The following is an 11,412-nucleotide window of genomic DNA, read 5'->3' on the forward strand; positions in this document are numbered from 1 at the left end:
TTCTGAAACTGCGCAAGCTTTTATGCATCATTAGCAACGAATACTCTCTCTGCTCGTTTGCCTGTCGCAAGCAGCATTCAGTGAACCTCCAGGCAGAGGTCAGCATCAGATACCCTCATCTTAAAAGAAGAAGCCTCTGAACCCTCAGAGAATGTACAGGTAAGGCTTTCACCTGTACCCTTCACCAGCGCAGAAACCTTCACCTTGGTTTGTCCTCTATCGTTTTAGACTCTGGGGCACAATCTGTCGAGCACATCACTGACATATCTCCACAGCTAGTTGTAAAGAAAATGCCCCAGGTCTTGAGCACTCAGTAGACTGCCGGAGGTCAGGCACCTACTCAGCCCCAGGTAATACATGAGTCCCTGATCTCAGCCATCAATGATTCAGTCAAATTGCACAGAGAGGCACAGAAGCAGCATGCAGGTTTAACACAATAGTAAGCTGGATCCTACGATAGAAGAGTCCACCAACATTTGCAGTATCACACTGGCTCTGGCGTGCATGCATTTAGCTTTCTCCATGGGCACATTAGCACAGTCACAGAGACCCATTTAGCAGTAATGGCGAAGTGAGGGGGAGTCAAGATATCTCAACCTTACTTGAGGTGACCTACCCTTGCCGGACAGAAGGTGGTGTCAGAAGGCACCAAAATGGAGGACGAGTTAAGACATCCTGAATCTTCTTCTCAAGACACACCAGTGTTGCTAGATCCCGCCATCTCCTTTCTGATTGCAAATCATGCTATGGCAGATAGTGGAATTTGAATCCAATAAAGAATCTGGAATTAAAAGTCTAATAATGACCATGAAACCATTGTCAATTGTCATAAAACCCATCTGGTTCGTTAATGATCTTTTGGGAAGGAAACTGCCATCTTTAGCTGATCACAGCAACGTGGTTGATTCTTCTGGGCAATTAAGAATGTGCAAGAATTGCTGGCCTAGCCAGAGATGCCTTTATCCCCTGAGGGAATAAAAAAAGATATCCCCAAACCTTTAGCAGCTCAAGCCAAAGAGGGTGAGCTTCATCTAGGCAGAAGACCACAATCAGGCCTGGGTCCCAAAGCCCAAAGGTATCAAGGAAAATCTTCTCAAGTCTTTCAGTCCAACTGGGTTAACCATACAGCAGGCTCCCTCCTGCCCAGCTTTCAATTCATTTGCAAATTAGCGCTTCTGGTTAAACTGTTAGATAGACTGGTCTCTAAACAGTGACAGTGTAACAGCTAGTTGACTGACATATAATCAGCCTTTCTTTCATTAAAATCAGGGACCTAAGAGACCAAAGAAATTTCAGACTGAGTGTTTTGCTGTTTTTACCTATATATTACAACTTCTTAAAAAATTGATGCTATGGATGGTGATGGCTTGGAGGGGAACTTGCAGATGGTGGTGTTCTCATGTGTATATGGACATTGTAATGGGCTTGAAAGGTGCTGTCTAAGGACCTTTGATGAATTTCTGCAGTACATCTTGTAGATAGTGCACACTGCTGCTACTGAGTGTCAGTGATGAAGGAAATGGATGCGGTGCCAATCAAGCAGGCTACTTTGTCCTGGATGATGCCAAGCTTCTTGAGTGTGGTGGAGTGGCACACATCCAGGCAAGTATTCTGCCACACTCCTGAGTTGTGCCCTATAGATCCAGACAGGCTTGATAGAGTCAGGAGGTGAATTACTTGCTCCAGGACTCCTCAACTCTGACCTTATCTGGCTGCCACAAAACTTATATGGCTCTTCCAGTGCATTTACTGGCTAATGGTAACCCCCAAGAAAGTTGATAATGGGGGAGTCTGTAATGGAAATGCCATTGACTGTCAAGGACAATGGTTTGGTCCTCTCTTGTTGGAGATGGTCATTGCCTTGCATTTGTGAGGTACAAATGTCACTTGTCACCTTTCAGTCTAAGTCTGGATCTTGTTGCATTTAAATACTTGTTTCTTCAGTGTCTGAAGAGTAATTGAACACTGTGTAACTATAAGCAAACATTTCTAGTTCTGACCTTATAATGGAGGGAAGGTCATTGATGAAGCAGTTGAGGAGAATGTTTGGAACTTTTAAATAAAAGGTCCTAAACTTTGAGTGTGTGTGTCTTTGAATGCAAGTACAGATTAGAGTTGAATCTTTTTTTTATACTGAACATCCATTCTTAATAAATACTATATTGCTTTATTTAAAAACAAATGTAAAAAAAAGTCTGGCTATGAGCATTTTTGAGAGTTTCAGTACTTAAACAACTATTATTCTCTGAATTCAGAAGCAAATTCTTCTAAAAATATCTGTTCTCAAAACTCTAGTCGTGGAGTGAATAGATAGGGGAGTCATTCCACTGCACCCCATCTGATCACAACTGACAGAACATGGGTTTTGCAGCTATTTACATTGATCATGCATGTCTCTCATTATTACAATTAATTAATGTTCTGTAAAGCATTCAATTTAAATGAGGATTACAAAGTTAATAAATTAGTGTTGTTCCAATCAATAAGTCCATGTATGAATTAAAAAATGATTTACCTTTCTGCTCCATTCCTATTTTTGAGCAAGATTTTTCATAACTGACCTTTACCTAGTCCATAATAATGCATATATTATTGTTCCCATTAATTTCTGTAAATGTATTTTAGCATGACTCCCAGGAATTCAATGGAAGGAATCTCATTACCAATTTAAACTCGATCTTGACCAATTTGTACATATCTACTTCTCATGAAAGTTAAAGGTGCAAAATAAGGCCCTCAATATTTTAACTGATCCTTAATTAATCACTTTATTGAGATTATATTGCAACCTTTAACTGTGTTGTTTTATGCATGTGAAATTAAGTTCCTGATAATGAGAAGTAATATAATTTAAATTTTAATTAATCTGAGTGCTCTCTGCAAATTTTTTTTTATAAATACGTAACCAGTTTGTAAATAACTGATGCTTGGCATGTGATTAACAAAAATGCTTATAAAGGTGTCCATCAAACTCAGGGTCATTGATTCGCATTATTGTCTTATGTTATATCTGCAAAATTTGTAAATTTTCAACATGCCATAGATGTATATTTCCCTTCCTGTCAACGTCAATAGTCCATCTACTTTGGATTGTATGCCCCTGATTCATTTTAGATGGTTTCACTTTCACCAATATTATATGGACTGGCAAATTGAGGGCAGCAAATATTGGGGTGGCAGGGTGGCTCAGTAGCTAGCATTGCTGCTTGATTCCAATGTTGGGCAACTGTGTAGAGTTCTGGATTAGTGGTGCTGGAAGAGCACAGCAGTTCAGGCAGCATCCAAGGAGCTTCAAAATCGACGTTTTGGGCAAAAGCCCTTCATCAGGAATAAAGGCAGTGAGCCTGAAGCGTGGAGAGATAAGCTAGAGGGTGGGGGTGGGGAGAAAGTAGCATAGAGTACAATGGGTGAGTGGGGGAGGGGATGAAGGTGATAGGTCAGGGAGGAGATGGTGGAGTGGTTAGATGGAAAAGGAGATAGGCAGGTAGAACAAGTCTGGACAAGTCATGGGGACATTGCTGAGCTGGAAGCTTGGAACTAGGGTGAGGTGGGGGAAGGGGAAATGAGGAAACTGTTGAAGTCCACATTGATGCCCTGGGGTTGAAGTGTTCCGAGGCGGAATATGAGGCGTTCTTCCTCCAGGCATCTGGTGGTGAGGGAGCGGCGGTGAAGGAGGCCCAGGACCTCCATGTCCTCGGCAGAGTGGGAGGGGGAGTTGAAATGTTGGGCCACGGGGCGACATGGTTGATTGGTGCGGGTGTCTCGGAGATGTTCCCTAAAGCGCTCTGCTAGGAGGCGCCCAGTCTCCCCAATGTAGAGGAGACCGCATCGGGAGCAACGGATACAATAAATGATATTAGTGGATGTGCAAGTAAAACTTTGATGGATGTGGAAGGCTCCTTTAGGGCCTTGGATAGAGGTGAAGGAGGAGGTGTGGGCGCAGGTTTTACAGTTCCTGCGGTGGCAGGGGAAAATGCCAGGATGGGAGGGTGGGTTGTAGGGGAGCGTGGACTTGACCAGGTAGTCACGGAGGGAACGGTCTTTGCGGAAGGCGGAAAGGGGTGGGGAGGGAAATATATCCCTGGTGGTGGGGTCTGTTTGGAGGTGACGGAAATGTCGGCGGATGATTTGATTTATGCGAAGGTTGGTAGGGTGGAAGGTGAGCACCAGGGGTGTTCTGTCCTTGTAACGGTTGGAGGGGTGGGGTCTGAGGGCGGAGGTGCGGGATGTGGACGAGATGCGTTGGAAGGCATCTTTAACCACGTGGGAAGGGAAATTGCGGTCTCTAAAGAAGGAGGCCATCTGGTGTGTTCTGTGGTGGAACTGGTCCTCCTGGGAGCAGATACGGCGGAGGCGGAGGAATTGGGAATACGGGATGCCATTTTTGCAAGAAGTAAGGTGGGATGAGGTGTAATCCAGGAAGCTGTGGGAGTAGGTGGGTTTGTAAAAAATGTCAGTGTCAAGTCAGTCGTCGTTAATGGAGATGGAGAGGTCCAGGAAGGGGAGGGAGGTGTCAGAGATGGTCCAGGTAAATTTAAGGTCAGGGTGGAATGCGTTGGTGAAGTTGATGAATTGCTCAACCTCCTCGCGGGAGCACGAGGTGACACCAATGCAGTCATCAATGTAGCGGAGGAAGAGGTGGGGAGTGGTGCCGGTGTAATTATGGAAGATCAACTGCTCTGTATGTTTTCCCTGTGTCTGCTTGGATTTCCTGTGGGTGCTCTGGCTTCCTCCCACAGTCCAAAGATGTGCAGGTTTGGATGGATTGGCCATGCTAAATTACCCATATTGTCCAGGGATGTGCAGGCTAGGTGGATTAGCCTTGGGAAATGCAGGATTACAGGGATGAGGTGGACTTGATGGGCCAAAAGACCTGCTCCCACACTGTAGGGATTGTATGATTTCAAATTATATCACCCCACAATACGGGCACAGAGATCATGATGAGTCATAAGACACACTTACTAGTGCTTGTATGTTGCCAGTGCTTCCAAGTTGCATTTTGGCTCAAGGTATCTGGAGATCAGATGTTATGAGAGCCCAACACTATTTAAAGCTAGCCAGCATATCGCAATACCAGATTGTGCCATTAAGTCGGAAATATGTTCTTGCAATTGTATGATTATTCCAGATATTGAGAAGGGGAAAACTCAGTAACAGATGATCATGGGAGAGATGTAAGAAACAAATTTATCAACATTGTAGGCCTTGTTGAAAGAGATAGAAGGTGAGAAGGTGTCCTATTCCCTCAGGTTTCCTCAAGTCACATGTTTAGAAGTCAAGCAATAGTGTGGATCTCAATGGCAAGTTATTTCTCTTTATTCTTTCATGAGATGTGGCGTCATTGGCAATGCTGAGTATTTGTTGTCCATTCCTCATTGCCTCTCGATCTAAGTAATGGCGGCCATTGAAGAAAGCAGTTACGAATCAACCACATTGCAGGAGTCCCATGTCTGCCTGATCAGCTAAGGTTGTTCTTAGATTCTTGATCGCTGAGGGGATGAAAAATTATAGGAAATATTAAAGTTTGCACAGTAAAGGTAAAATCAAATCAGCTACCATTTTATTAAATAACAGAGCAGGCCCAAAGGGCCGTGTGGCCTACTCTTGTTCCTTGTTCACGTATAATCTAATATTGAACTGGATGGGTTTTGACATCAATTAATGATAATTGCCTTGGACACTTTGACAGAAGCAAGCTTTCATCTCCAGAATAATTAAGTGAACTTAAATTCTATCACTTACTGAGGCAGGGTTCGAACACTTGTTTCCAGGGTATTAGACTGGGCCTATGGATTATAGGTCCAGTGCTAACACCAGAACACCACCATTATCACAAAGCCCTACAGGCCTGGATATCTGCCAGGAGTTATCCAGCTCAGGAGTGCCATAGCAATAGCTAAACAAGTGCACTGCTAACCTCATTGGCTACTCAGTTAATGGCAATTCTGTGACCACATTATCAATAATCTTGAGATTGTTGACTTGCTTGTTGAGCTGGTACGTTTGCAGACATTTCATTGCCATATCAGGTAACATCATCAGTCTGCCTCTGGTGAAGCGTTGGTGTTCTGTCCAGCTTGCAATTTATGTGTGCGTCCCAGTTTGCTGCGGTGAGTGATAGCATTTCTGGTTTTGTTTCTTAGTGGCTGATATATGGAGTCTAACTCTACATGTTTGTTCATGGAGTTCTGAGTTGAATGCCAGGCCTCCAGGAATTCTTGTGCATGCCTTTGCTGACTTTGTGCTAGAATGGACGCGCTGTCCCAGTCGAATCACTGTCCTTCTTTGTCCGTGTGTACAGACACAAGTGATTTTTATCAATCAAGATTCATATCTAACATGCATGTGACTTATCTCCCTCACACAATCAGCACAATCCCAATTCCTTCGTCTCCGCCGCATCTGCTCCCAGGAGGACCAGTTCAAAATACGTACAACACAGATGGCCTCCTTCTTCAAGGACCGCAATTTCCCCCCCCGACGTGGTCGATGGTGCCCTCCACCACATCTCCTCCACTTCCCGCTCCTCCGCCATTGAGCCCCGCCCCTCCAACCGCCACCAGGACAGAACCCCACTGGTCCTCACCTACCACCCCACCAATCTCCATGTACAGCGGATCATCCGCCGTCACTTCCGCCACCTCCAAACAGACCCCAGCACCAAGGATATATTTCCCTCCCCTCCCCTATCAGCTTTCCGTAGAGACCACTCCCTCCGCGACTCCCTTGTCAGATCCACACCCCCCACCGACCCAACCTCCACTCCCGGCACCTTCCCTTGCAACCGCAGGAGGTGCAACACTTGCGCCCACACCTCCCCCCTCACTTCTCTCCAAGGCCCCAAAGGAAACTTCCATATCCGCCACAGATTCACCTGCACCTCCACCCACACCATCTACTGCATCCGCTGCAGCCGGTGTGGCCTCCTCTATTTTGGGGAGACAGGCCGCCTACTTGCGGAGCGATTCAGAGAGCACCTCTGGGCCACCCGGACGAACCAACCCAACCACCCTGTAGCACAGCATTTCAACTCCCCCTCCCACTCCACCGAGGATATGCAGGTCATTGGACTCATCCACCGCCAAACCACAACAACGCGACGGTCGGAGGAGGAGCGTCTTATCTTCCGACTGGGAACCCTCCAACCACAGGGGATGAACTTGGACTTCACCAGTTTCTTCATCCCCCCTCCCCCCACCTTGTCTCAGCCGAATCCCTCCAACCCGGCACCGCCTTCCTGACCTGCAGTCTTCTTCTTGACCTCTCCGCCTCCATCCTACTCCGACCTATCACCCTCACCTTGACCTCTTTCCACCTATCACATTTCCAACGCCCCTCCTCCAAGTTTCTCCTCCCTACCTTTTATCTTCTCCTGCTGAACACTCTCTGCTCATTCCTGAAGAAGGGCCTGTGCCCGAAACGTCGAATCTCCTGTTCCCTGGATGCTGCCTGACCTGCTGTGCTGTTCCAGCAATAAAGTTTCAACTTTGATCTCCAGCATCTGCAGACCTCACTTTCTCCTCCCAGTACTGTGAAGCCCTTGCACCCACATTTCACAGCTTACAAATATTAGTAGCTATTCAATCATGACAGCCACATGCCCAAAACCTTTACCCAACACTCCTTGAGACAATTCCTTCTTTCATGCAGGAAAACTGCAGGAGACAGCACTATTTAATGAAAAATCTACATGTTCAAATTCCTTTGAAGGAGACAGTAGTGGCCATTATGGGAAGAGGCTACTGCAGTATGGAATTGGTGTCCAGAATTACACAGTGCAGAATGAGTCCATCAGTTCATTGTATCTTCAGCAACTCTTTGAAAGAGTCATCCAATATGTCCCATCCCTAAAACAAAGCAAAGAACAGTAGACACTGGAAATCTGAAACAAAAACAGAAAGTGTTGAAGAAACTCAGTAAGGCTGGCAGCATCTGTTTAGAGAAAGTAGTTTTTTGGGGGGGAAATGTTAACTCTATTTTCATTCCATAGATGCTGCCAGACCTGCTGAGTTTCTTCAGCAATTTCTGTTTTAGTCCCATTCCCTCCTGTTTGCTCCTCAGCCCTGCAATATCTTTTCCTCTTTTTATATTTCAGTGTGAGGTGAAGAATGCTTCAGTCTTCCCTTTTGGGCGCGCTTTGTTATGTTGAGAGCAGAAGTTTGAGCCGAAGAAATGGTTACACATGTAGGTCATTGTGAACATGCAGTCACAGTTTGCACAGTACTTGAAGCCTTTAACAGACGTCGGTGCTAATTCACCGATAGATCCATGGAGACACTTTGTTTTCGATGGAATTGATGCACTACATGGGTCAATGCTGAAGAGAGGAGTGTATGTCCACAGCCAGCAGGAAGACATTGTGAACTGAGTGTAGAATTCTGGTTTGGGAATAGCCTCTGGTTTGTCAATGCTTTCATTCATTTCTGTCTGCTTTGTTTGATTTTGTTGAATCTAAGAGCTTTTTATTCATTCATTGTTTGGCTAGCCAATCAATGAATGAAATTAAGGATGCCATTGGGCCCATCATGCCTGTGCTGGTCCTTTGAATCATACATCAAATATGTTTCATTAATCTTGCTGTCTGCCCATTGCCATGCAAATGTTGTTTTTACAGATATGTATGCAACTTCCTTTTGAAATTCATCATTGAATCCGTATCTGTCCCATTTCTCAGCAGTGCAATGCAGATCTTAACAACTTACTCCATTACATAAAAAAATTCCCATTGTCCTTTTGTCGATTCACTTCAAGCAGTATTGATGGGTCAGTGACCCTTCTGTGAGCAGAAACAATTTCTCCTGACCGACATGATCAAAACTCTTCATTAGTTTAATGAAGTGACATCTCTGATAGCCACCCATTAAATCTCTGTTCGCAAGGAGAACAATCAAGTCTTTCCACATAACTGAAGACCTACATCCTTACAAGCTCCAGGATTTCCGCTTCTTCGCTTCTTCGCTTCTTCCACCCCGACCTCAAATTCACCTGGACAGTCTTGGACTCCTCCCTCCCCTTCCTAGACCTTTCTGTTTCTATCTCAGGCGACCGAATCAACACGGACATCTACTACAAACCAACCGACTCCCACAGCTACCTGGACTACACCTCCTCCCATCCTGCCCCCTGTAAAAACGCCATCCCATTCTCCCAATTCCTTCGTCTCCGCCGCATCTGCTCCCAGTTCAAAATACGTACAACACAGATGGCCTCCTTCTTCAAGGACCGCAATTTCCCCCCCGACGTGGTCGACGGTGCCCTCCACCGCATCTCCTCCACTTCCCGCTCCTCCGCCCTTGAGCCCCGCCCCTCCAACCGCCACCAGGACAGAACCCCACTGGTCCTCACCTACCACCCCACCAATCTCCATGTACAGCGCATCATCCGCCGTCACTTCCGCCACCTCCAAACAGACCCCAGCACCAAGGATATATTTCCCTCCCCTCCTCTATCAGCTTTCCGTAGAGACCACTCCCTCCGCGACTCCCTTGTCAGATCCACACCCCCCACCGACCCAACCTCCACTCCCGGCACCTTCCCTTGCAACCGCAGGAGGTGCAACACTTGCGCCCACACCTCCCCCCTCACTTCTCTCCAAGGCCCCAAAGGAAACTTCCATATCCGCCACAGATTCACCTGCACCTCCACCCACATCATCTACTGCATCCGCTGCAGCCGGTGTGGCCTCCTCTATATTGGGGAGACAGGCCGCCTACTTGTGGAGCGATTCAGAGAGCACCTCTGGGCCACCCGGACGAACCAACCCAACCACTCTGTAGCACAGCATTTCAACTCCCCCTCCCACTCCACCGAGGATATGCAGGTCATTGGACTCATCCACCGCCAAACCACAACAACCCGACGGTCGGAGGAGGAGCGTCTTATCTTCCGACTGGGAACCCTCCAACCACAGGGGATGAACTTGGACTTCACCAGTTTCTTCATCCCCCCTCCCCCCACCTTGTCTCAGCCGAATCCCTCCAGCCCGGCACCGCCTTCCTGACCTGCAGTCTTCTTCTTGACCTCTCCGCCTCCATCCTACTCCGACCTATCACCCTCACCTTGACCTCTTTCCACCTATCACATTTCCAACGCCCCTCCTCCAAGTCCCTCCTCCCTACCTTTTATCTTCTCCTGCTGAACACTCTCTGCTCATTCCTGAAGAAGGGCCTGTGCCCGAAACGTTGAATCTCCTGTTCCCTGGATGCTGCCTGACCTGCTGTGCTGTTCCAGCAATAAAGTTTCAACTTTGATCTCCAGCATCTGCAGACCTCACTTTCTCCTTACAAGCTCAGCCTAGCATGAGCTTTTCCAAAGGTTTGGCAGCTGATCATTGTCGACTGGGAAAGCTGAAAGGTTAGACGCCTGTATTCACTGGAATTCAGAAGAATCAGCGCTGATTTACTTGAAATGTACAAGATCCTGAGGGGCCTGACCAGGTTGATGTGGAAAGGATGTTTCCTCTTGTGAGAGAATCTAGAACCATGGGTCATAGTTTCAAAACAAAGGGGTTTTCATTTAAGGCAGAGATGAGGTAACTTATTTTCTCTCAGGAGGTTTGAATCTCTGGGATTCCCTTCCTCAAAAAGGCAGCAGATACAGAATCTTTAAACATTTTTAAGGCAGAGATAGATGGATTCTTGATTACCAAGAGGATGAAGGATGATCAATGGTATACAGGAATTTAGAGTTGAGGTTGAAATTAGATCAGCCGTGATTTAATTAAATAGCAGAACAGGCTTGAAAGGCCGAGTGGACAACTCTTGTTTCTTGTTCCCTTGTAGAAACAAAGATAAATAGAATAATGGAGCAGTAGACCATTCAGCCCTTCAAGCCTACTCCGCCATTCAATATGATCATGGCTGATCGTCCAACCCAACACTCTATTTCTGTTTTCTCCCCATAACCTTTGCTCCCTTTACCTGGAAGAACTGTTGTCCATGCTTTAGACACTTTGACCAGTTTGTGTACTAAAAACACTTTATCCAAGAGCTCTTGTTTGTCAGGCCAGTAAAAGGGTACAGAATTTGGTTTGTGCTTCAACTCAATTTTACTAACAAAATATTCCATATTTAAATTCCAACATGCAAGCATTTCCCAAATACCCATATTATTTATTCTCTATCTAGCTCCACCTGTCTGTGAAAGGGTATTAACAGCAATGATCCATGTGTTTGAGCTGAGCCTGTGGAATCTCCTTCGTAGAGCTGGCTGTCTTCCACAAAGGTGAGTCTTGCAGGTCAGGGCAGATCTTCTCTCTCTCTCTCTAGGTTGAGCCAGGTTGAGTTTTCACTGAGGCTATGTGTGCTTTTATTCTTTCACCATCCCCACCACCCCCTCCAGATTCCCTTGCTCTCACACCAGACCTTCCAAAATGTTCTGTTGCCTTTGTCCAATGGGGTCACACCTAAC

At 46.2% G+C, this 11,412-nt stretch overlaps 1 pseudogene; it reads right to left on the reverse strand.

The window, feature by feature from the left end:
- Window positions 1-3,537: 3,537 nt before the first annotated feature.
- On the reverse strand, window positions 3,538-11,070 carry LOC148149370 (uncharacterized; annotated as a pseudogene).
- Between the last annotated feature and the right edge of the window lie 342 nt (window positions 11,071-11,412).

This window comes from Chiloscyllium plagiosum, unplaced genomic scaffold (genome assembly GCF_037043375.1).
Source record: "Chiloscyllium plagiosum isolate Xiang-an unplaced genomic scaffold, Cpla_swu_hap1 HiC_scaffold_8, whole genome shotgun sequence".
NCBI lineage: Eukaryota > Metazoa > Chordata > Chondrichthyes > Orectolobiformes > Hemiscylliidae > Chiloscyllium > Chiloscyllium plagiosum.